Source organism: Pleurodeles waltl, chromosome 3_1, assembly GCF_031143425.1.
Source record: "Pleurodeles waltl isolate 20211129_DDA chromosome 3_1, aPleWal1.hap1.20221129, whole genome shotgun sequence".
Taxonomy (NCBI): domain Eukaryota; kingdom Metazoa; phylum Chordata; class Amphibia; order Caudata; family Salamandridae; genus Pleurodeles; species Pleurodeles waltl.
Window position 1 is genome coordinate 1,595,213,173 of NC_090440.1, and position 27,863 is coordinate 1,595,241,035.

Consider the following 27,863-nt stretch of genomic DNA (forward strand, 5'->3'; position numbering starts at 1 on the left):
TAGTTTAAACAGAGATAAGGGTTTCGAGGTGAAACCCAAAGACATGTTTTAAATAATGAACTAAGCACAACTTCATTGCATACACAAAGGAGATTATTGTGAAGGCACACATTGCAAATATTTTCAGGGTTTAACCCCTTAGCTGCTGGGCCTTTCCCCCCCCCAGTGCTGAGCCCTTTTTTGGCTATTTGGGGTAGTTCGCGCTTAGGGCTTCATAACTTTTTGTCCACATAAGCTAACCACGCCAAATTTGCGTCCTTTTTTTCCAACATCCTAGGGATTCTAATGGTACCCAGAGTTTGTGGTTTACCCTGGAGGAGACCAAGAAAATAGCCAAAATACAGTGAAAATTTAGTTTTTTCCAAAAAAATGGGAAAAAAGGGCCGCCGAAGAAGGCTTGTGTTTTTTTCCCTGAAAATGCCATCAACAAAGGGTGTCTGGTGCTGAAATCACTATCTTCCCACCTTTCAGGAACGGGCAGACTTGAATCAGAAAACCACATTTTCCAACACAAATTTGGCATTTTACTGGGACATACCCCATTTTTACTATTTTTGGTGCTTTCAACCTCCTTCCAGTTAGTGACAGGAATGGGTGTGAAACCAATGCTGGATCCCGGAAAGCTAAACATTTCTGAAAACTAGACAAAATTCTGAATTCAGCAAGGGGTCATTTGTGTAGATCCTACAAGGTTTTCCTACAGAAAATAACAGCTGAAATAAAAAAATATTGAAATTGAGCTGAAAACAACAGCCATTTTTCTTTATGTTTTACTCTGTAACTTTTTCCTGCGATGTCAGATTTCTGAAAGCAATATACCGTTTTGTCTGCTGGACTCTTCTGGTTGCGGGGATATAAAGGGCTTATAGGTTCATCAAGAACCCTAGGTACCCAGAGCCAATAAATGAGGTGCACCCTGCAGTTGGTTTTCATTCTATACTGGGTATACAGCAATTCATTTGCTGAAATATGAGGAGTGAAAAAGAGGTATCAAGAAAACCTTTGCATTTCCAAAATGGGATCAAGATAAGGTTTTGAGGAGCAGTGGTTATTTGCACATCTTTGAATTCCGAGGTGCCCATACTAGCATGTGAATTGCAGGGCATTTCTCAAATAGACGTCTTTTTTACACACTCTCTTATATTTGGAAGGAAAAAATGTAGAGAAAGATAAGGGGCAATAACACTTGTTTTGCTATTCTATGTTCCCCCAAGTCTCCCGATAAAAATGATACCTCACTTGTGTGGGTAGGCCTAGCGCCCGCGACAGGAAATGCCACAAAACACAACGTGGACACATCCCATTTTTTCACAAAATACAAAGCTGTTTTTTTGCAAAGTGCCTACCTGTAGATTATGGCCTCTAGCTCAGCCGGCACATAGGGAAACCTACCAAACCTGTACATTTTTGAAAACTAGAGACCTAGGGGAATCCAAGATGGGGTGACTCGCGGGGCTCTGACCAGGTTCTGTTACCCAGAATCCTTTGCAAACCTCAAAAAGTGGCTAAAAAAACAAGTTTTCCTCACATTTCGGTGACAGAAAGTTCTGGAATCTGAGAGGAGCCTCAAATTTCCTTCCACCCAGCGTCCCCCCAAGTCTCCCGATAAAAATGATACCTCACTTGTGTGGGTAGGCCTAGCGCCCGCAACAGGAAATGCCCCAAAACACAACGTGGGCACATCACAGAAAACAGAGCTGTTTTTTGCAAAGTGCCTACCTGTAGATTTTGGCCTCTAGCTCAGCCGGCACCTAGGAAAACCTACCAAACCTGTACATTTTTGAAAACTAGAGACCTAGGGGAATCCAAGATGGGGTGACTCGCGGGGCTCTGACCAGGTTCTGTTACCCAGAATCCTTTGCAAACCTCAAAAAGTGGCTAAAAAAACAAGTTTTCCTCACATTTCGGTGACAGAAAGTTCTGGAATCTGAGAGGAGCCTCAAATTTCCTTCCACCCAGCGTCCCCCCAAGTCTCCCGATAAAAATGATACCTCACTTGTGTGGGTAGGCCTAGCGCCCGCGAGAGGAAATGCCCCAAAACACAACGTGGACACATCACAGAAAACAGAGCTGTTTTTTGCAAAGTGCCTACCTGTAGATTTTGCCCTCTAGCTCAGCCGGCACCTAGGGAAACCTACCAAACCTGTACATTTTTGAAAACTAGAGACCTAGGGGAATCCAAGATGGGGTGACTCGCGGGGCCCTGACCAGGTTCTGTTACCCAGAATCCTTTGCAAACCTCAAAAAGTGGCTAAAAAAACAAGTTTTCCTCACATTTCGGTGACAGAAAGTTCTGGAATCGGAGAGGAGCATCAAATTTCCTTCCACCCAGCGTCCCCCCAAGTCTCCCGATAAAAATGATACCTCACTTGTGTGGGTAGGCCTAGCGCCCGCAAGAGGAAATGCCCCAAAACACAACGTGGACACATCACAGAAAACAGAGCTGTTTTTTGCAAAGTGCCTACCTGTAGATTTTGCCCTCTAGCTCAGCCGGCACCTAGGGAAACCTACCAAACCTGTACATTTTTGAAAACTAGAGACCTAGGGGAATCCAAGATGGGGTGACTCGCGGGGCTCTGACCAGGTTCTGTTACCCAGAATCCTTTGCAAACCTCAAAAAGTGGCTAAAAAAACAAGTTTTCTTCACATTTCGGTGACAGAAAGTTCTGGAATCGGAGAGGAGCCTCAAATTTCCTTCCACCCAGCGTCCCACCAAGTCTCCCGATAAAAATGATACCTCACTTGTGTGGGTAGGCCTAGCGCCCGCGACAGGAAATGCCCCAAAACACAACGTGGACACATCACAGAAAACAGAACTGTTTTTTGCAAAGTGCCTACCTGTAGATTTTGGCCTCTAGCTCAGCCGGCACCTAGGGAAACCTACCAAACCTGTACATTTTTTAAAACTAGAGACCTAGGGGAATCCAAGATGGGGTGACTCGCGGGGCTCTGACCAGGTTCTGTTACCCAGAATCCTTTGCAAACCTCAAAAAGTGGCTAAAAAAACAAGTTTTCCTCACATTTCGGTGACAGAAAGTTCTGGAATCTGAGAGGAGCCTCAAATTTCCTTCCACCCAGCGTCCCCCCAAGTCTCCCGATAAAAATGATACCTCACTTGTGTGGGTAGGCCTAGCGTCCGCGACAGGAAATGCCCCAAAACACAACGTGGACACATCACAGAAAACAGAGCTGTTTTTTGCAAAGTGCCTACCTGTAGATTTTGGCCTCTAGCTCAGCCGGCACCTAGGGAAACCTACCAAACCTCTGCATTTATGAAAACTAGAGACCTAGGGGAATCCAAGGAGGGGTGACTTGCGGGGCTCGGACCAGGTTCTGTTACCCAGAATCCTTTGCAAACCTCAAAAAGTGGCTAAAAAAACAAGTTTTCCTCACATTTCGGTGACAGAAAGTTCTGGAATCTGAGAGGAGCCACAAATTTCCTTCCACCCAGCGTTCCCCCAAGCCTCCCGATAAAAATGATACCTCACTTGTGTGGTTAGGCCTGGTGCCTGCGACAGGAATAGATCACACAACGGTCAATGTTGGTCCTTACGTGAGGCAGCTGTTGACCCTGGGGTGATCCATTCCTGACACAGACACTAGGTGTAGGCACTCAAGTGGGGTAGTGTTTTTATCAGGACAGGTGAGGAGTCACTGGGTGGTAGGAATATTGTGGATCCCAGCATATTCCTGTAGTTTGTGTGACAGAAATGCGAGAAAAATTGAGGTTTTTTTCAACATTTCAGCTTTGCAGGGTATTCTGGGTAAGAAAACTTTGGGGAAGCCACACAAGTCACACCTCTGTGGACTCCCCCGAATGTCTAGTTTCCAGAAATGTTTGGGTTTAGTGTGTTTCTCTATATGGCCGCCGAATCCAGGACCAAAAACACAGGTGCCTGCCTTACAAAACCAGTTTGTTTTGCCATGGATAATTTTGATGTCTCCACAATATGATTTGGGTGGTGGAATTTGGGGCTGAACTAAATTGGGGAGCTCCCAAGAGAGCACTCTCTCTCTGCTTGCCGCCGCATTCACCTGCTCTCTGGGTTGGCCTAACCCACTATTACCCAGTTGCACAAACAGCTTGCGAAGGGACAGCAGGACTGTCCTCATCACCTCCCTCATAATGTACTGGAAGAGGAGTTATCGAATGGGACTCCTCTGACTGAAAAATCACTCCCAGAGTCTGCGCCATTGTCCTATCCCTCAGATGCTGTCTCAGTATCTGATGTCTCAGTCTCTGATCCTATGTCAGAGCGGTCCTCTATAACCCGAGTGTAGGCAGCAGTCATCCATCAAGATGCCATCTCTGCTATTGGCTAAACTGTTGCTCTAAAACACTAGCCTACGTAGACAGTCACAAAATCGATGGTGTGTGAGATACGTGCAACAGTAGAGGCCACCTTACCTGCGCTTCTTCCCTCAATCAGCACGTACTTTCAAGACACTCAAAAAACACCTTGGTGGTCATTCTGACCCTGGCGGTCTTTGACCGCCAGGGCGGAGGACCGCGGGAGCACCGCCGACAGGCCGGCGGTGCTCCAATGGGGATTCCGACCGCGGCGGTAAAGCCGCGGTCGGACCGGCACCACTGGCGGGGTCCCGCCAGTGTACCGCGGCCCCATTGAATCCTCCGCGGCGGCGCAGCTTGCTGCACCGCCGCGGGGATTCCGACCCCCCCTACCGCCATCCAGATCCCGGCGGTCGGACCGCCGAGATCCGGATGGCGGTAGGGGGGGTCGCGGGGCCCCTGGGGGCCCCTGCAGTGCCCATGCCACTGGCATGGGCATTGCAGGGGCCCCCGTAAGAGGGCCCCTACATGTATTTCACTGTCTGCTGCGCAGACAGTGAAATACGCGACGGGTGCAACTGCACCCGTCGCACAGCTTCCACTCCGCCGGCTCGATTCCGAGCCGGCTTCATCGTGGAAGCCTCTTTCCCGCTGGGCTGGCTGGCGGTCTGAAGGCGACCGCCCGCCAGCCCAGCGGGAAAGTCAGAATTACCGCCGCGGTCTTTCGACCGCGGAACGGTAACCTGACGGCGGGACTTTGGCGGGCGGCCTCCGCCGCCCGCCAAGGTCAGAATGAGGGCCCTTGTCACATACCATTCGTCACAGTCTTTAGCACCTCCTGCGCCCAGTCCAACAATCATTATTGGTGCTCCCACTCCCTCCTCCTCGGATTCCCTCATTACCACCCAGCAAAAGTGCCCTTCATCTCTCCATAGACTTTGCTAATGTACTCAGCTATTTACATAAAATACAGATTTGCTCTTTGCAGTAGGCATATAAACCTTCTGCGCTTCTTTATGGCACTAAAACTGCCACTAGACAAGTCGGACCCTTTTCCCCCCAGGGAAACCACACACATATTGACAAAAGTGATATATATATGACAGCCAATCACCTGAAACTCAACTCAAGCAAAACCGAAATAATCCTCTTTGGCCCACACAAAAACACCTGGGACCCCTCATGATGGCCCACCACGCTAGGCCCTGCACCCACCCCCGCCAACCACGCACGCAACCTCAGCATCATCCTAGACTCCTCCCTCTCGATGACCCAACAAATCAACGCTCTCACCTCCTCATGCTTCAACACACTCCGTATACTGAAAAACATTCAAATGGATCCCCACAGAGACCAGAAAAACTGTCACTCACGCACACATCAGCAGCAGGCTTGATTACGGAAACGCCCTCTACGCCGGCACCACTCTAAAACTCAAGCGCAAACTACACGCATCTAGAACTCAGCAGCACGACTCATCCTCGACCTCCGCCGACACAAACACATCTCTCCACACCTCAAATCCCTCCACTGGCTCCCCATTGACAAAAGGATCACCTTCAAGATCCTCATCCTCGCACACAAATCACTCCACAACACAGGCCCTGCCTACCTCAACGAGAGTCACCTTCCACACCCCCACACGAAACGTCCGCTCAGCTGACCTCTCTCTCGCCTCTGTCCCCTGCATCAAACACACCACCACCGGTGGCAGATCCTTCTCCTACCTTGCACCCAAAACCTGGAACGCCCTCACAACCCACCTTCGCAAGACCCAAAACCTACTTCTTTTCAGGAAGGGCCTCAAAACCTGGCTTTTCGAACAGTGAACCTCCCAGCCCCTTTCCCTCCCCCCGCCCCCCCCAAGCGCCTTGAGACCCTCACAGGTGAGTAGCACACTTTATAAATCTCTTTGGTATATATAGATCTACCTCTATATATATATATATATCTATGTACATAGATATATCTATAGATATATCCATGTACATAGATATATCTATCTACATAGATATATAAATATAGATCTATATATAGATCTATTTTTTTTAGTTGTTGTATGGTTTCCTTGGGGGCCAAAATGGCCCCCAGGGAAACCCTACAACATCTAAAAAAAAAATTGCCCCCACAGGGGGTCACCCTGCCCACGGGCGACCCCCTGTCATTTTTTTTTTGTTTTATTATAATTTTTTTTTTTTTTTAAACAATCCCGGGGGGGGGGGGGGGCGCGATCGCGCCTCCTACACCCCCCCCCCCCCCCCCCAGGGGGCACCTACCTTTTTTTTTTTATTAATTATGCCCCCGGGGGGGGCGGCCCGTTTTCCGAGGGGGCCGCCCCCCCAAAGTGAAATCCCTGGCGTCTAGTGGTGTTTCCTGGCCCCCGATCGCAGCTGTGCTGCGATCGGGGGCCAGGAAACACTTTGAGAAGGCCTCGTAAGAAAGGGGAGACTCTCCCCTTTCTTACGAGGCCTTCTCAAAGTTTTTCCTGAACCTGAAAGTGTTTCCTGGCCCCCGATCGCAGCACAGCTGCGACCGGGGGGCCAGGAAACACTTTCAGGAAGGCCTCGTAAGAAAGGGGAGTGTCTCCCCTTTCTTACGAGGCCTTCCTGAAAGTGTTTCCCGGCCCCCGATCGCAGCTGTGCTGCGATCGGGGGCCAGGAAACACTTTCAGGAAGGCCTCGTAAGAAAGGGGAGGCACTCCCCTTTCTTACGAGGCCTTCCCGAACGTGAGAAAGGCCGTTTTCCCCATTAAAGCAGGAAGCGGCCGCAAGGCTGCTTCCTTCTTTGATGGGGAAAACACCTTTGCAACGTCAGCGCGCCGCGAGGCGCGCTGACGTCACAAAGGGGCGGGTGGGGGGGGGCGGGGGGAGACATGGAAGCTTCCGTGTCTCCCGGGGGGGGTTTAAAAAAAATAATAAATCCTCGGGTGCGACGCACCTGAGGATTTATTGATACCCTTCCTGGTGTCGGCCACTGGTTGTGACCCGCACCAGGGAGGGTGTGTGGGCGTCGGCCAGTGGCCGACGCCCGCACCTAAGCGGTTAAGCACTCTTGATGCTGTTTTGTGGGCGTGCTCCTTTCGCTCACAACATGTTTATCAAGCTCCACATACAAACAAAAGAGTGGTTAGAATACATTTGCTCATTATTGTGGGAATACATATCACATGCCATCGCACAAGACAGGTACATCAGCTGCTGTAAGAAGGGTAGCTACTCAGACACGTTTAACAGTCTCCACTACTACACTAAAACAAGCTACTACAAAAGACACGCAAGACTGATTTATCAATGTTTTCCTTTAACATTTTGCATCCGTAGAAAAAAGTCTTGATAATCAAGGCTCTTGTTTGGCCTTAACTAAGATCATGGTTAGCAAGTTCTATCACACACTGCGGTATTTTGTATTTTTTTCAGTGTTTCACATTTAGCAACAGGTATTATAATCTGACAAGCATCAGTGTTCGCGATATACTCTCTTACTCTCATTGCATAAAAGCTTTAATCATGCTTAAATGTTTCCAAGCAAACTTCTAAACATGTACAGTTGTCACGATGGAAGTAAGGCAGCCTCTTTGTTCTCAATTACCACCAATATTCCCAACCTTTCTACACATTTTACTGATTTAACTATACGTTAAACAAGGTTTACCAATAGTGCCATATAAGAATGATAGGAATAAAAAAAAAACTCTTTCATCACACTACACAATACCATTAATCTCCGACCACACTTGACCACCCCTTCAGACATTACATTTCATTATCAATTACATTTCAGCACATTACCAAAACACATCATGCCATAACTCAACCTCCAACACATCACACCATGAAAGCATGCTCTGAGCATGCAACTCACCCCACAACCCATGCATCACACCATAAGAAATATTTCACACCATTCTATGCTATACCATCCAGCACACCTGTATTGTTTTCACTAAAACTAAGAGGACACAATGTCAAAAGAATCCAGCACTCTTAGTCTAAATAATGATTTTATTAAGGCATTTCCCAAATATCAAATAAAGGTCATACAAATATATGAAAATAAGCATCTAACTCAAATGCAGCAGAACATGTGTATATACAAAGATAAATGCATATATCAAGTGGTCAAACTTAGAAAGAAATGTGCAATGCATCAAAAGAGAATGAATACATGAGATAAATAATCAAGATTTAGAATACTTCACGGATTGAGTTGAATTCATCATACTTGCTAGTGCAACTGAGGGAGCCCTCAAATCAGTCAAGCAGGAGACCCGATCTGGATCACAAATCAGATCCTGGCCAGTGCATCAGCTCCACAGGCAAGCTCCTACCTGAGCGCCAAATCTACCCATCTTTTATACCTTAAAACACCTCAAGAAGAAGGTTCTAGAAACCCCCTTCCCTCTGTTATAAAACTAAACACTGGCTGTGCTTCATCTGCTTCATAGACACCCATAGAAGGTGGCCAGGCTCCCAATGTTTGTTCTGAGGCAGATTCATACATTCCTCTGGTAAAACCAGTCTTAGCCTTGTGAACTCTTATGAAGTTTGCATCCCATATACTATGTTCCAGCACTGTCTGACTCTTCGCTGGTAAAGAGAAAAACACGTTTTGTAAGGAAAAACATGTGTGCTGCCCTACAACTGCAGCAGTGCGCAAAATGGAGTCACTCGTACAAAATGGAGTTGATGGTCAAATGATAGTCAAATCTAAATAGAATCACAAAGGCCCTTTTCAACAACACATAAAGGCCCTTTTCAACAATGCATAATATCATAGTACAGCACATTACATCAAAACATTCCTACTACAACACACTGCTTCTGCTTATATCCTAAAACAAACTACATTGCATCACATCCCACATTATCATTATCATACCACAAATCACCCAATAACAGTGAACAGCATCACAAGTCTCAGCATGAATGACAATTAATGTCCCAACACTTAATACCAACTTACTCCAATTGACATGTTTTACCCAAAATGCTATATAATTCTACTTCGTACGACATCACTCTTAATCACATCATACTTCACACAATCAAACAACACAGCGCTGTACTGCTATATATATCGCCGTATGTCACAGCATTGCACAACCAATTCCATGTCACACAATTGAAGACCAGTTCCTCACACCACACAAGACAGCGCTAAACAATACTATACAACACATCATCAAGTTTGACAAACTCATTTTATCATGCATAACACACACCACCACTTCACCCTACCACACTTCATACTGTCCCATGACCTCCCACACAACCCAATGGAACAACTTAATATACACTCCATGCCAGCCCACACTCTACTACATGAAACAGAAAGAACCACAAACAACAGAATATCACAATAACCTAAACAGTTCAACTTCATACTATATATATTTATACCAGAGTTCACCTAATAGGCAATTCTGCACCAGCTCTAAATACAATGCTATACATCATTTTGCCATCACATTAAATAGTACCATTACCTTCTACAAAACTTCACACTGCACCTCTCTGTGTTTCCTCACATGAACCTTAAAAAAGAATTGCAATAATGTCTTACTCCACACCAACCACCATACTATGCATCCCAACCACATAGCATTGACACAGGCAATATTACCACTCACAACCTTCATTGCACCACACCTCAACACCCATTATGTACCACAATACATTATACTACTCCATACCATACCTAGCATAACAATTAAATGGCCTAAAACAAAACAAACATAGTACATTAAGCCACTGGCACCAATTTCAGTCCATAGATGATCCAGCTGCAGCAAGACAAAAAGGGAGGCAGAGAGATCTAACTACAACCCTACATAAGATCAATGGGAGTAAGATTAAAGAATATCAGGGTGCTGATATTCATGCACAGCGACAAACCCATTGACCCCACATGCATTCCCTACTGTGCCATTCTGCATTTTACATGGCTTTAATGAGTGCTGGCTGCATAAGTATTTCTCAATTTTAGTCCAAACAACATACAAAATGTTCTTTGCAAATTAGCTCCCCTCAGCAAGAGAACGCATTGGGTAAGTGGTCCCTCCCGTCAACCAGAATAGCGTACTGGTCTCTCGAAAATGTATTGCGTTCTACTCAGAGTTACTTACTTGCTTATCTAAAATATATTAGAATAAGAAAAGCTATTGTAGTAGTGTGTGATTCTTTCTTTGTAGTGGGCAAACATATCTGCATTTGAGCAATTCCTGAGCTATTCTGCTACAATAGGACCTGGATTAATTAGTTTGGAAGTGGAGTGGTGCAATTATCAAAATGTTTTTTCTAAACATGTATAACAGTAGATTCTATTTGAATGGATAAAGACTTCTCTTGAATCTGAGCAAATTTGACAGATTCATTCTGACAGCATGGCAAAGTGGTATAACTACCCTTCCTCCTGTGTGTTAGTCATCCCATGGATTAAAAGTTATTTTGATTCTATAAACTACCTAACAGGATAAGGGGGGTCCCAAAACGCTTTTTCCCATGTAATTTCCAATAGGGATTTTGAACACGACTACAGCCCGGACCACATTACGGAATTACACCAAGTTTGGCAGAATAATAGCTCTTAGTACAGAAAGCGACCTTTTTGTTATTTGGTGTAAATCCGTTCAGTAGTTTTTGAGATGTTAAAAGAAAACCAAAATTGTATACCTAGAGTTGCGAACCCTTCACAAATCCTCCCAATCTCATACAGAGATCTAATTGTCTTCCAACACTTCAACTAGGAAGTGTTGGCGCCCATTTTGGGACTCAGACCCAGCCGAGTCCCAAACAAAAAGTTAAAAAAAGATGAGGGGGGAGGGTAGGAATACCTTGACCACATAGCCTAGAGAGGTCCCCCTGGGACCACGCCAGGGCAAAAAAGCATTTTTTAAACATTTGCACTGAAAATGGTGGCAGATTCATGAAGCAAGCACAGTCTCCTATGCTTGTTAACAATTTAGCCCACAGGTGGGCCAGGTCCTGGGGGCATGTGTTTAAAAAAGGAGAGGGGCTCATGGGGCCTCTACCTAGGGCTCTTTTGAGCCCTGGGGACCACCACCTCCGTGGGGCCTTATTATAATATTGGAGGGGGACCATGTGGACCTGCCTCCCTTTTAGGAGCCTTTGGACCACCCTCCTTTAATTGTCACAGGCCAGCAATGAGAGGTGGTGGTCCCCGGGCCGTATATATGGCCCAGGAGGGCGGCTGCCCACCTTGGCCCACCCTGGCGGTATCCCTTGGTGACCCCAGCACCTGGGCTTGGGGTTCAAGGTATTCCTACCTTGCCTTCTTTTCTTTTTGAAGGGTGCACATGGTGAGAGTTGGCTGCTTAATAGGGTTTTGGCCGCAGGGCCTGGCTGCCAGCCAGTAGCAGCAACTACTCTGCTATAGCGTCACCCCTCCACCAGCAGCAGCCGTTGCAAACCTTTCACAACAAAAGGATAATAAACTATGGTTATTATGTTACTGGGCCATAAACTATGTTTATTATCCTTTTGTTGGTAATGGGTTGGGGCCTTGGAGGATGACAGGGATGAGGGGAGTACACTGTGCCTTCCTCTCAGTGCGCATGTGTGTTCTCTCCAGCCCGGCACTGTGTTCCTGGGCTGGAGAGAAAAGGCACAGGCTCCTAGTCTGCCTGGGAGCACCTTGGCTGGGCGCTCGAGCCAATCCTGACGCTGCTCTGAGCAGCAGCAGGATTGGCCACAGGGCAGGCTGGAAACCTGTGCCTGCTAAGAGGACAGAGGAACAAATGTGTGGCACGCAGGTAAGTTTACAAAAAAATATTTTAATATTATTCATATTCCCTTGCCTCATGCTGCCCCGTCCCTTGTAACCCCCACGAGCCACAACTACAGGCCAGACCCTGTGGCCTACCCCCACTGTGTATGGCAAAAGGACATGCGTTGCATGGGGTTGGATGATTTTAGGGGTAAGCCGCAGGGCCTGGCTGCAGGCCCTAATGTAACTATAACTTGTGCCCCCTCCGTGCAATGCTAATTAACCCAGATATTACTCATGACATCTTTCATAAGATCATTGATAATATCAATGTAACATTTGCAGTAAATGTATTATAGTTAGTTGAGATAATCATAACTATGACTGCTGAATTTCCATGGTTTTGGGTGAATAAAATGTGAACCTAACTATAACGTCCCTGTATAGTGTGTGTGTGTGTGTATATATATATATATATATATATATATATATATATATATATATATATATATATAAATGTATGTGTGTGTGTGTGTGTGTATATATATATACATATATATAAATATATATATATATATATATATATATATATATATATATACACACACACAGACAGTCATACACACACACACACACACAGTTGTTTAGCCAGGCACATGCCAGGCACATAGTAGTCCACGCTCAAACGAGCCCAGGGGCTAGGACCCCTGGCCCAAATTCCTCAAAAATTGTGAGATACTGATTTTGTATTTGCACTCAGATTCAGGTTTCTCTCCCTAGTTTGCCCCCTATCAGGTGTTGACAAGGGAGAACAACAATGCTCCCTCTGTACCTTTTCTTTAAAAGGTAAGGAGGACGTCAGGACTAATAACCAGAAAATCGTATTTGTAGATCGCTCCCATGTCATAAGTTACAACTATACTCATTAGTAGAGGAAGAACAGTTTGATGCCTTATTTCTAACAGAAACCTGGCTCCATGATGGCTTCATACCCTATATTAATCAGGTGCTCTACCCTGGCTATTGCATCTGTAGAAATGATTGCTTACATAAAAAGGGTGGCAGTATTGCCATTATCATAAAAACAATTCTAAAAATGCAGGTATAACCCTTTTGTCATACCAGATTGTGAAAATGTGGGCTTCATAATAAACTTCTCACCTACTTTCTCCTTCTTGAGGATACTAGTATATCGGCCCCCAGGACAATGCACAAGGTTCGTGGAAGCTCCACTGGAGATAGTAACTGGCCATGCTTTAGAGAAATATAATTTCACGTTGCTTAGGGACCTCACTATTCATTTTGGAGAAATGAATAATCCCATGGCAATAAATATTTTACAAGAAATAGAGGGTATGCTCTTAACCCAAAAAATAAAGAGACCTACTCAGTTTTTAGTAATGAGCCCAATTTGAAAACAAGGCATCTTCACCCATTGGTGTGGACTGACCATGCCTTAGTTTCCATTTCTGTGGAGGGTGCTCTTCCACTGGCAGATACTAAGGGCCCTCCTAATCAAGGAAGAAGTTGGTCAAATAATAAAGAAAAGTGGGTGTCCATGCTTACTGCAACCAGAGCTGGACTAAGAAGTGATCCTAGTGCAGCTAATAAGTGGATCAGTGATTCCCTCAAGGACTTGATTCCCATCTCCACTCTTAGAAAGTGAAGACAAGATAAATCTGCACCATGGTTCAATAAGAGTTCACTCTCTTTAAAAAAAGGATGTAAAAAACTGGAGAGATTGTGGAGACAAAATTCACCTATCGGGCAGCCTTCCAACATTACCACTAAGAAATAAAAAGGGCCTCATATTATGATGATTTATTGGGCAATGCAGTAAATTCCCCTAGGGAGCTATTCAGGATGGTACAATCCCTTACCACCCTAAAAACAGAAAATGTACTTCGCAGTCTGTCAGAAGGATGATGCAATGAACTAGCTAAATTCTTTCAAGACAAAAGGCCTCATTACGACTTTGGCAGTCTTTTAAGCGGCTCACCGAAGCCGCTGCAGTCAACAGACAACCCATAGTTGAAGAGGCATTTGAGCCATCAGAACCGCCATGCCACCAAGACCCTGCCTCCCCGTATTATGATGCTTAGTACGATTTGGCAAAGTCCTTTCCGGTGGTGCGGTGCTGGCGATGCAAAATGCCAGGACCCATCCCCTCCTGGACGACCAGCTTGCCGGAAAAGGTAAGTTGATCGTCCGAAGGTGGGGTGGTGGGGGTTGTTGGGTGCATGTGCATGGTGTGTGTGTATGTGTGCCTGAATGGGTGTACGTGAGTGCATGTGTGTATGCATGTGTGCGTGGAGTGCATGTGTGTGTGTGTACATGAGTGTGAATTGAGTGGGGGTGTGGATGAAGGGTGGTGTGGATGAGTGTGGATGAAGGGGTAAGGGGGTGTGTGGATTATAGGAGCGTGTGCATGAATGTGAATTTTAAGGGGGTTTGTGTATGATTGCGGATGACTGGGAGGGTGCATGGGGCTGTGAGGACATGTGTGCATGTGTGTGTGCTGGTGACAGGAATAGGGATTCCTGACGCCGGGTGCGTGACTGCTAGGGTTTTCGTAAGGCCTGCCACCGACCTGGAGGAGCTCACCGATGGCTGCTTCGGTGTGACCGCACCTGCAGGCCAGCTGGCGTTGTGGCAGTTTGGCCAAACCCCACAACCTGTAATGCAGCGGTCTTTATCACCGGGTCTGTGGCGGTAAGACTGCAGCCGATGATCACCAGCCTCATAATGAGGGCCAAATTGTCCTCCATTTATAGTGAACTTCAAAAGAACAGGAAAGTTTCATCCATCGGTCAGGAGACACTGCCCATGGTCGATGAGACACATAGGGCCTGATCTAAAGACTTGCTCCCCTTAGAACCTCCCTAACACCACCATGTGTGCAGCTTCTCTAAGATATGGAGCACCATGACAGTAGTTAGGGAAGTAGCATGACATATTTTAGCGCTCGCTGGTGCTTTGCAGGATTAACGTAAAAAATGTTGACACTAATCCTGCAAAGCTCATTGAGGTTCGTTGTAAGCAATGCTGTGCCTTCTTTTAATGCCTGCTCTGAACAGGCGTTAAAAGTGCAGAGAAAAATGATGCAAATAATCTCTAAGATTTCTTTGTGCCATTGTTTCAGCCTCCCTAACAAAGGAACACCCCCTTTGCATACATTATGTCTGGCACAGGCATAATGTAGCGCAAAGGGTTACAAAGTGGTGGAATGCATGCATTATGCCACTTTGCAAATTTGGCACAGCAATTTTGGACTCACTGGGCCACACTAGCATAAATAAACTTCCCTTTAATCACTGAAGCTACACTTCCAGCCCTGCTCAGGAAAGTAAAATTGGGCCCTCCTTTAGATTTGCCCTCCCTCATATTCTTGAACTTGGAAGCCAATAAATTTTCCCCATCATTCAGGAGCTATTTAATCTCTCAATTTCTACAGGCCAGGTTCCTAAAAAATGGAAACATGCAGTGATCAAGCCTCTACTGAAGAAGCCAAGTCTTGACCCTGCCTGTCCCTCAAATTCTAGACCCATATCTCTGCTCCTAGTATTGGATAAAGCATTATAGCAGCATATTAAAGAGCATCTATCTGGGTATTTAGAGGAGAATTCACTCCTGGATGAAACCCAGAATGGCTTCCAGACTGCACACAGCACAGAATCTACATTATTAGTGGTAACGGAGGAAGTGAGATGATTCCTTGATTAGGGGGTGCTGCAGCTATTATCCTCCTCGACCTGAGAGTAGCCCTCGGCACGGTCAAGCACAAGATTTTGGCAAGCAGACTCAGGGAAATAGGGGTAAGGAATAGTGTCTTAAAATGGCTTTTGTTATTCTTGAAAGGAAGAACCTTGTAGCCATAGAAACCTCCCTGTTTTTCAGAGGTCCTCCCCCTAAAATGTGGGGTTCAGCAGGGACCTACGTTCAGTCCCACCCTTTTTAATATCTATCTATGACCGCTGGTTGCCATGGTTAAGGAATTTCAGATGTCCAATGTTTCTTATGCTGATGATACTCAGTTGGTCATTTCCCTGGCCGCAAAGGAGTACTCCCATTATCCGCTGGGCCTGTGTTTGGAGAAAGTAGCACGCTGGATGTCCAATTGCTTGCTAAAACTAAATAGAGATAAAAACCAGACTGATGGTAGGGGGGAACAATGTATCCACACGGGCAATGTTAGATTGGCTGGACAGTCTCGGGGCTCTATCTTCTCTATCATCTCCTATGAAAAGCTTAGAGATGTGGCTAGATAGCCCCTTTCTATAGAAGCACAGGCTAAAAAGTTACTAGCTACTGGTTTGCAGTGCTGAGAACACTATGGAAAATTCTTGATTTAATACCTACTCTCTCTGGAAGAATTGTGGCACAGGCCCTTACTCTGTCACACTGAGACTATAGAAACTCCTTGTATTTGGGTTCACCCAAATTGGTTGTAAAAAGTCTACAAGTGGCACAAAATGCTGTGGCAAGAATTGTCTTTAAGTTACCCAAGAGGTTTTCAGTCAAGAATGCCTTTGATGCCTTACATTGGCTCCCTGTGGAGAAGAGAATAAAATTCAAGGCACTATGGTCCATATTTATACTTCTGTTGTGCCAAATTTGCGTCATTTTTTTTTAATGCAATTCGGCACAAACCTAAGTCCACATCTAACGTCAAAATGTAGGAGCTTGCACCATTTTTTGGATGTGTGCACCTATCTTGCATCAATGATGGCAAGGTAGTCATTCCCATCTAAAAAATGGTGCTATCCCCATAGCCCAATATTTATCCACCCTTGCTAAAATGACACATGGGTGGGAGGATGGGCTAAATAATGGTGCAATGCTTGCGTTGCACTATTATTTAACGCCTGGGTCAGACCAGGCACTAGGGGGCATCTGGACTCATTTCCATGTTCCAACACCATGGGATGGGTCCAGAGGTGCCCTCCTCAAGCCCCAGGAACACCCCCACTCCCACCAGAGGGACATCGGAGGATAGGGGACCCCATCCCAGATAAGTTCAGGTAAGTATATATATATATTTTTTTTGCCATCGGAGGCCCTAACTTGGGGCCCCCTGCATGGCAGAGGGTGCAATGGCCTTGCCCAGGGGACACTTGTCCCCTGTGCTGGCCATTGGGGTGGTGGGCATGACTTGTCTCTTTCCTAAGACAGGAGTCTTGTTTTTGTTGGCTGTGTGCCAGGAAATGGCACTATTCTGGAGGCCTTTCTTTTGCCTCTAGCCAGGCTAGCACCATTTTCTGATGCAAACCCCCTTCTTCCCTACTTCCACCCTCACCCCCACCCGGCTAGCATCTTCTTCTAAGATGCTAGGCCAGGTTTAGTGCGGTCTGGACTTGTTAAATGATTCAAGGAGGCACTAAACTTTTTTCTGCAAAAATGCATTAGTGTAGTTTTGCGGCAAAAAGTAGAAATATGGGCCTACGTTTTACTCATAGGGCAATTAACCATAGAGAAACCTGGATGATCAGGTCCTTGTTAACATCTTACACCTCAAACAGGATTTTCAGGTCTTCTATTTCAGGTCTTTTGAGGGTTCTTCACATTCAGAAAGGCAGATGGAGTGGGAGATCCTTTTCCTATCTGTCCCCTAAACTATGGAATTCAATGCCAATAGGGCTGAGAACTGAGCCTGATGAAACCAGATTCAGAAAGCTGCTCAAAACGTGGCTCTACTCAAGCTAATCTCCTTTATCTACTCAGCGCTAGGGAGCCTTCAGGTAGCCATGTGCTCTATAAAAATGCATGACATAACATGCTAAATAATTGAGATGATGTACAATTTGAGCAGCGGCTGGATAAATAGTGTGAAGGAGGTCTTTAGTTAGCGAGCCATTAAGAACAAAGGGACTCCAGGCAATGGTAGGTGATGGCCATCTTGTAATGGAGATGCAGGATGTGTGAAACATTTGAAAGTAAGTGCACATACAAATTTACAATAGGTTGCACAAAGGTAAGTGCATGATTGAAGCTAAGCTATTGACAGATGAAAAACAGTAAAGCAATTTTGGATGAAAACATTTATGTTATTTTAATATTCAAATAAGAAATGTAGGAATCAAACGTCTGCTTCAGGATCTGACACATTTACACATTGTGGTGCAGCATAAGAATATTTGGCTATCTGCAAAGAATAATTTGGTTTCATGCATGTTACAAAGTGTTTTATTTACTCAAGCAAGTACATTGTTTTTTTAAAGTTCATGGTTTGACTTTTGATGATTTTTCAGTTTTTTTTTTTAATGAGACACAGTAAGGAGGGTTCTCTGAAATGGGGAGGACAAAGCAGCAGACAGGTAAGTAATGCATCTGGGTGAAATTCACTAAGCTGCCTGTGAATACACACACATTTGCAAACTATTCAATAAGCAGGTTGAAGTTCAGGAACAGATGCTTATTGGTTCCACTTCATGAGTGGCCCCTTCAGCCACACTGACATTTTAGTCACTTTTACAATGTTTCTTTGGGATGTTCATTTTGATTTTTAACACTCTAAGTGGTGTTGTAAGTGGGCAAGGTCCTGACTTCACTGAGCCCTCATTTCTATCCTTCACTGTGCTGTCGCAGCAATAGAAATAAAAAAAAAATGCTAGTGACAGGATGGCCAGGACCAAAATGATGTGGGTTAGAAGGACCCAGGAAAAGACAACCAGTATGAAAGAGGCCCAGACCATTGAGTACAGTGTCAGAAGCACCATGAGGACAAGACACAGGACCAGAAGGACCAGGATGATACAAACCAGCAAATGGGCTAAGAGGGCAAGGCCTAAGAGAACTAGAACATGAGAGGCCAGGTGGACCAAGTTGACCAGCAGAAGAAGGAACTGACATGCTAGGATTGGATGACCAGGGTGAGAAGGATTAGAAGGTCAAGGAGACAAGTCTGGAGAGAATCAGGAAGGACAATGAAGAGCTAATAGAATGGGGGATAGAAAGAAAGAAGATGGCTAGGTAGACCATAATCAGGAGGATTGGGCATACAAAAGATCAAACATGGAAAACCAGAAAGAGTATACTTTCTAGTGGGCACAACCAAGGAAGAGAACACAAACTTGAGGACAAGGAATAGAAAGACCAGTGCCAGGCAAACCAGGCAAACCAGACTGAAAGTGTGGCAGATTATGAGAACAGGACCTCAAAAATCTGAAGAAGATAGACACAGCAGGACAGGACCAGGGCAAGGATGGCTGTTGGGGCTACAATCAAAGAGAAGAGGAACATCAGATCACAAAGGCCCAGGAGTATCAGGACCTTGCATTTCAGGACAAGGAGGACCAGAATGAGGGGTAGAAGGCCAGGATGACAGGAGCAGGTTGACTAAGCTGGGTGGCTAACAATAGAATGGCCTGAACATGGAGGATCCGGACTAAGTGAACAAGTTAGTGCAGACCCAGATTTACAAGGAGCAGGAGGAACAGGGCCAAAAGTATAACAGTAAGTTGGAGGAGGACCAGGAGAAGTATTCACAGCAAATACAGGTATACTAGGGCCATTAAGACCAGGGATCAGACTAGATAAGCATAAGCAGGAACAGGAATAGGGCTAGGAGACCAGAAGGTCACAACCAAGGGGACCAGGACCTGAAATATCAAGGGCAGCAGAATGACCAGAAACTGGGATGTCAAGATGAGGCTGATGAGGGCCAAGGGAACCAGAACAACCAGAGCCACATGGACAATTGGGACTACACAAAGGCCAAGAGGAACGGGTCCAGCCCAAGAGGACCTTATAAGGAGGACCAGAACCTATGGACGCAGTGCCAGGTGGACCAGAAAGACAAGGATCTGGGCAAAGGGAATCAGGATGACCCAAATAGAAGACTAGGATTTCCGAATCTAGGAGAACCCAGACAGCAGGGTTGGATGAACAAGGACCCACCAGATCAACAGGATCAAGATGCGGACTAGTCACAACAGGATCAGGAGGCCCAGGAATGGCTGATACAAGGAAGGGCAAGAAGCAGACCCAGGAAGACGAGGGTCAGGAAGGACTAGTATCAGGAGCACCAGAATTAGAAACCTGTGCCAGTGTGACAGGGACTTACGTGGACCAGGATGAGGACAAGGAGTACCAAAACAACCCACAAAGGAGAGCCTGAAAGAGGACCAAAGGAGAACCAACCCCAGAAGGCATAGAAGAACCTGGAGATGGAAGAAGACAGCACACAGGAGGACACCTATGTGATTCCATGCTTCAATGCTTTAAGTTGCCCCTTTTGTAAACAGTTCTTGCTTCTTATGCTATCAAATCCCTTAAACCTCCACCTTTTGTCAGCCCATGTATGGGCAGACAAGTATTTGAAGATAATTCAGAGCATGGAAAGTGAATAAAATGCGAGGAATGTTACACATCTGATTTATGACAGACACTGTCTGATGCTGGTATAGTAGTCTGAGTGTAGATCTGAGGGTAGAGGGACTGAAACTTGGCAGAGGGGTCTAAAGGAGGATTGATAAAAGGGAGTGTGCTCTGTGAAGAATGGCAGAAAATAATTGATGGCTGCAGCGAGCAAAATGGTTAATGGCTAACAAAGGGGGCAAAGGGCTCTGAAAATCAGTAAAGGGAAGCTGAGGATCATGAGAAGGTTCAGATGAGCAGAAGAGGGGGGGTGAAAGGCTCCAGATATATAATCTCAGATGGCCCAAGTAGAGATTCTGAGAAACAAAGGGCTCTGATTGCCAGCTGTGTAGCCCTTGGAACAAAGGCCAGCAGCGATAGTTTCAGCACCAGACAAACGTTCTGTGAAACTCTAAGAGATAGATTAGGAGTGATAGAGATACATGTGTGTAAGATGTTTTTAGAAGGCCAACAAGGAGGCAATGCATGTCAAGACCTGCAGGGTAGTCTGTGTGACTCCCACAACTTTGAGTTAATGTACCATGTGTGTGTCTATGTGGTAGATGTCACATGTGTATTGGTAGTACTCAGAGTGTAGTGAAATTCTAAGTGCTTGGATCAGTGGAATGCATTTTACATGATAGTGAATAGACACAGCTTCCCTAGACCGTAGAAGTGTATTAACTGCATCCCTGTGTCTGATGGGTGAAGAAGTAGACACTGAAATATGGGAGGATGGATAAAAGTCTTCCCACAGAAATTCTGTGAGGTTCTTGTCAGCAAAGAACTGGAATTAGTTCCTTCTGAGTAACAACACAGGATAGAAATTAGAAGTGATTCAAGTGATTCAAGTGTTTCTGAATTGCAAACAGAAGGGGTCATGATATGGGTTTCCCATCTCCCCTTTTCAATACAGAAAGGAATTTATTGATAGTTTATGTCAGCAATTGCTGTCACAAACCATTGATGAGCTAACAACTCCAAGTTGCGGTGGTAACTAATTTCCAATGGGGAAATAACTCCCTTAGGAGCTCTTACCCTTTGGTAAGCCTCAGAAGGATAGTTGTGTTCCCAAATGGAAAACATTTTATAATAGCAGCACTGGTTCTTCTAGGGAACACAGGCTGCTTTTAAAAAAGTTTGCCATTTTGGAATGCAGTCATATGAACAGCAGGGGTGCTGTCACTTGCAGTCCTGTGATTACAGCCAATCACACAGGGTCACAAACTGGTAAATGTGTAATGGATATTAATTAGACAGGTCGTTCAGTACTCCCCTGCCATTTAGTCTTTTGACGGTCACCCAAGCCCTCGTAAGCAGCAAACAGGACTACGGCAATGGCCTCTATGCAAGAACCACGGCCAAGCTCCAGAAAACACTGCAACACATACATAACGCCTCTCACATCTCATCCTGAACATCCACCGCCACACTACATCACAACCCACCTTAGAGACCTACACTTGCACCCCGTCAACAAGAGAATCATGTTCAAACTCCTCATCCACGCTCACAAGGCACTGCACAACATCTGACCAGAATACCTCAACAGACGGCTCTCCTTCTACACCCCGACCCAACAGCTTCGGTCCACCGACCTTGCCCTCGCCACCATCCCACGCATCCTCAGAACGACCGCCGGTGGTAGATGGTTCTCCCACCTCGCCGCCAAGACGTGGAACACTCTTCCCACCCACCTGCGACAGACACAGGACCTACTTACCTTCAGAAGACAACTCAAGACATGGCTGTTTGAGCAATAGCAGCCCCCCCCGTCAGCACCTTGAGACCCTCACAGGTGAGTAAGGTGCTTTACAAATGCTTCAATTGATTGATTGATAAGTCAGTTGTAAAATACTATTCCAGTAAGTATAGGTGTATGTGAGCAATTTGTAGGCATTTGTGCAATTTGCAACAGCAATTCAAGAAAGAAAAAGTAGATCAGGACCTTAACTTTCATAAGGAGATGGATGCCAATTATATTCACTCGTTGTTTGCAGCTCTACTGGTGGTAAGTACCTGTTGAAATCTGCATAAAGCATATTAATACCAAATTTGAGCTGCTTAGAGAGTGCCGGGTATATAGTGAAGTTCTTCTGCTATTTGAATGACTACTGGGCAATTAGCGCATTCTCTCCACAATCTAGTGAGTCACCAGATTAATAATGTAGTTTCTTTTCTACTTGTAAGGACACCGGCCAAACAGTACAACATTTCTGCTATTTAGCCAGCAACTGAGTAAATATATTGTTTTGCTATTTGCCAGACTACCAGTGTAATAGTGTATAATTTCTATTTAACCAGCAGCCAGGAAAATAAATTGCTTTGCAATATGCATGGCTTCTGACCAAATCGTAAATGCTGTCTGCTGTTTTGGCAGCAGCTGGTTAATATGTGAAGTTTCTTTGCTGTTTGCTTGACTGTTGTCCAAATAGTACATAACCTCTGCTATTTAGCCAGTGGTCAGGTAAACAGTGAAGTTTCCTTATTATTTTTCATAGCTGCTTGTAAAACACTGCAGAATCTCTACTATTTAGCCAGCGGCTGGGTAAATAGTGAAGTTTTTCTGCTACCTGAACAGCTGTCACCACAAAATGCAGAATCTCTATTATTTAGCTAGCAGCTGGGTAAATAGTGATGTTTCTCTGCCAATTTCAAGGCCGCCAGTCAAACAGTAAATAATGTGTACTATTTATCCAGCGCAGAAGTAAATAGCAGTTAAAAGTCATTAATGACCCTGCGGATGGCTAAATAGCAGCTAGCATTTTAAAAATAATATGATAGGTTTAGCAGTTTAGTCATACAAATGTTATCTTTCTCTCGCTTACTCACTCTCTCTCTTGCTTTCTATTGACAAAAGATTGAAGAAATTATATTCGCACTCCAATCTCCAAGTAAGATGCACAGTTTTATTTAATGTTATGCAAACACCAATGTGTTTCAACTCAAACAAGTTGTGCTAATGGTCAGTGAGTCCTTTTTTCAATTACAGTTTAAATACAATGGCCCTTTCTTCCCATTAGGAGGCATTAACAGTTCATGGTGCTGAGACAATTATCCCACAAAGGTGGGTTTTTCAATGTACCAACTCGGGTTAAATGTATCCAGAGCTGAAATCTCTTAATATGTATGAAATCATCATCCCAGATGGCTGGTTTATACCATTGATGGATTACTGGGTTTGTAATTAATTATGTACACACCACAATTGGGGAGTGTCGATATTCACCTCTAGAGGTGTCTCTACATGATTTTAGGTGTGGGTGAAGTGTCATTGGTGGTATCTATAGATAGTTTGAGGTGTGGGCTAAGTGCCGTTGTGGATCAATACCATGTTCAAAGCCCAATGTTTGGCGTTTGAGTGTATTTGAGTGCAATAGATGCTTTGTCATCAGTGATGAGGGTACTAGTAAGAAGGGAACTTTTTTTTAGAAGAAAAGAGGTGACTCATCAAAGAAGGAGAGGAGAATTCACTGGAGGGAAAAATGAGAAAAATGGGGAGCAAAAGAAAATGAATGGTGGAGGCAGAAGAACTGAAAAACAATTCAACATCTTGGCATTTAAGAATGCTTCCAAAATGCTCACTGAAATTCAAAAATGGATATTAAATAAAGGGCTTCTTTTTCACCAATATGTGAACAATGTGTCAATATATGCATAAATATTTATATATTTGTGATAAATTTAAAACTATATGTATCATACAAAGCACCCGCTTAAGACCAAGAATATAGCCAAACAACCAACCTCCTGGTTTACATGACTACCTATTCCTGATTGGTGGAACATGAAACCCTCACAATGGAAAATGAAGAGATCAGTACTCCCATAGATGAAGTCAATCAATAAATCAGTTTTTGTAAAGCACGGCTACTCACCCGTGAGGGTTTCAAGGCGTTGGGCGGGGGGGTGGAGATGCCTCATCCAAAGAGCCACGTCTTGAGGTTCTTCCTAAAGATGGTGAGCGACGGCTTTGTCTGAGGTGTAGGGGGAGGTTGTTCCAGCTCTTTGCTGTGATGTAGGTGAAGGATTGTCCTCCGGTGGTGGTTTTGCGGATGTGAGGGATGGTGGCCAGGGCCATCTGAGCAGAGCAGAGGGATCTGGCGGGGTGTGGAAGGAGACGCGGTGGTTCACATAGGCTGGTCCTGTGTTGTGTATGGCCTTGTACGTGTGAGTGAGTAGTTTAAAGGTGATTTGCTTCTAGACCGGGAGCCAGTGGAGGGTCCTCAGGTTTTGGGAGATGTGTTCTTGGTGTGGGAGGTCCAGGTAGAATCTGGTGGCGGCGTTCTGGATGAGTTGTATTTTTTTTATTTTTCTAGTCGAGGTGCTGGAGTAGGGGCGTTGCCGTAGTCTAGCTTGCTAGTTAATAAGGTGCGGGTGACTGTCCTGTGACAGTCTGCTGGCATCCATCTGAAGATCTTCTGAAGTTTGCGGAGTGTGTGCCAGCAGGAAGAGATGACTGAGTTTACCTGGCGGGTCACAGAATCTGAGGTTTGTGAAATAATGGATTTTGACATCACTTTGGCTCGCAACAGCAAATTTAAACCATAAAGCACATTTAGTTACTATTGCCAGCTGGAAAACTATTGGCATGTTCCATGAGGTCATGATTGAGGACATCAGTAAGTTGAATAATAAATCCATCAAAATAAACAAAGAAACGTGACGTGGATTGAATGAACAGCATTGAGTTATCTCAGTGATTCCATCACTACTAAAGCATCAGGCAAAAGAGACAATTCAGTTATGATGGACAAATCAGAAGCCAAAAGATAGCTACAAGTATCTGAGCACTATGAAGAACTTCCCTCAGATCCAACAGGAATGATTGCCAAGAAGTCACTTAAAAGGTTACAGGAATGGAAAGAGAAGGGATTGCAGGATTGTTCATTCATGTCAGCTACCTATTTTCACCCTCCGTACAGAAAACCCATTGAATCCCCTAGAAAAGGCCCATTTTAGCTCAATAGGATCCTTAGTGGAAAACATTTCTAGATAGTTAGATATGTTTCTATTTGAGCATCTGACTACCCTTCCATTGTGTCTGGGGTACACGTCTTATTTTTTATGAATATATATGATATAGGATGGAAGCAGACATATGTAGTGCCATCCCTGGGTGCTGTATCATTGTACATCTCTAAACAACAAGACCACAGATTGATACATGCAGATACTTTCTTAGGACACAATCAATCACCACTTCTAATATACCAATATGATCTTAACAATGATAGGATTCAGTATAATAATATCTTCAATTTCAATGGATCATTCTATTTACAGAAGAAGGGTACCAGGAAGAGCACTTCCTATCCCCCTACATGTGCTACACTGTTTATGGGATTATGAGAGAAACAAATTGCCTGGGTTAAAGAGACTTAAACAGTAATGGGTCATGTTGGCTGATGGAAAAGATTAATAGATGTCTTGGTCCTAATATGGGAAGGGAAGAAGAAATTGCTTAAACATGCATTGCCACCTCAAATACAATGTGTGCAACATCAAACTGACCAGCAATAGCAGTTCTAGAAAACTTAATTATCTGGACTTCCTCATATATTTATGTATTTATGGAATAATGAAGTATGAATAAAAGAAAAAGAAAAGAGACAACCGGTAACAGCATTCACCATGCCACTAACATTCACCTGAAGGCTCTCAATTGGTGGATTCCATATGGTGAATTACTAGGAGCATGAAGAAATTCTCTGCAGAGGAGGATTTTAACAGTAAGGTAACTTCCATTCTAAATAAATTCTGCAGGAGAGGATATCCATAGTATAATTGCCTTATCATGGACACAATTAAGAAATAGAGAAGAACCTCTCCAACTAACTATGGCAAACAGGACAGGAAACACTAAACACTTGGAAGTTTGCAGATGTAACACAAAATGCAACTAAGCCCACTGAAAAATCAAACATATTGTACATAAGTACTGGGATCTGCCCCACATTAATGAATATCTTCATGGATATTAGAATTTACATCATTATATTACATATAGGAAAGTTGCATTATTGCGGGACTGACTAAGAAAAGGTTACTGTGAACCAGACAAGGATATTTATCACAAAGAAGTGAGTGGGTAATGAAAGAAGATCTTCCGGAAGTGCATAAAATCTAAAGCCTATTCAGACAGAGGGGGTTATTCCAACTTTGGAGGAGGTGGTAATCCGTCCCAACTGTGACGGATTTACCACCAGCCGTATTACGAGTTCCATAGGATATAATGGACTCGTAATACGGCTGGTGGTATATCCGTCACTTTACCGTCACTTTTGGGACGGATTACCACTTCCTCCAAAGTTGGAATAACCCCCAGAATAAGTAAAGCAGAACGTGAAACTCATAAAGAAAAATTGGGGAAAAATATATTTTTCAATTACATGTGAAACAGACCTTGGAATGTATCCTAGAATGCACATGCAATATTAAATATGTAGAAGTATTACTAACAAAGTTAAACTTAATGTAAACCTTCAGGCAATTAAAAGCAATGGAGCCTATACACAGTTCAAGTGTCGATTTACTATTTGTAAATGTATTCTTACACTACTGAGTAACCCTACTACTATAGGCTGTTCACAAAATTACTCAAAAGTGTAGACTTGGATGTCTCCACAGTCTGAAAAGGGGATAGAGGCATAATTTATTAAAGTAAAGTTCCCATTGTGAAAAAGGAGCAGTAGTAAGTCCAAGACCACACATGGCAAACCACTGATCCTGCAGCATCCTTTCAAAGGAGGCTGGCACATAACATGAAGCACCATAGAAAATAATGTTAAGAAATTAATTACATGATTTAAAATAGTTAAAAGTATACATTATGTTCATTTAATGGTAAGAATATCTTAACAGAAACATGTTTTGTTTTTTTAACATCATTTCGTAGCTTTTTTAACATTAACAAATAATGGGGGTGATTCTTACCTTGGCGGGCGGCGGAGGCCGTCCGCCAAAGTACCCCCGCCAGAACACTGCACCGCGGTCGTCAGACCGCTGCGGTGATTCTGGGTTTTCCACTGGGCTGGCAGGCGACCGCCAAAAGGCCGCCCGCCAGCCCAGTGGAAAACAACCTTCCTACGAGGACACCGGCTCTGAATGGAGCCGGCGGAGTGGGAAGGTGCGACGGGTGCAGTGGCACCCGTCGCGTATTTCAGTGTCTGCAAAGCAGACACTGAAATACAAAGTGGGGCCCTCTTACGAGGCCCCTGCAGTGCCCATGCCATTGGCATGGGCACTGCAGGGGCCCCCAGGGGCCCCACGACACCCCATACCGCCATCCTGTTCCTGGCGGGCGAACCGCCAGGAACAGGATGGCGGTATGGGGTGTCAGAATCCTCCATGGCGGCGCAGCTCGCTGCGCCGCCATGGAGGATTCATTTGGGCAGCGGAAAACCGGCAGGAGACCGCCGGTTTTCCACATCTGACCGCGGCCAAACCGCCGCGGTCAGAATGCCCTGCGGGGCACCGCCAGCCTGTTGGC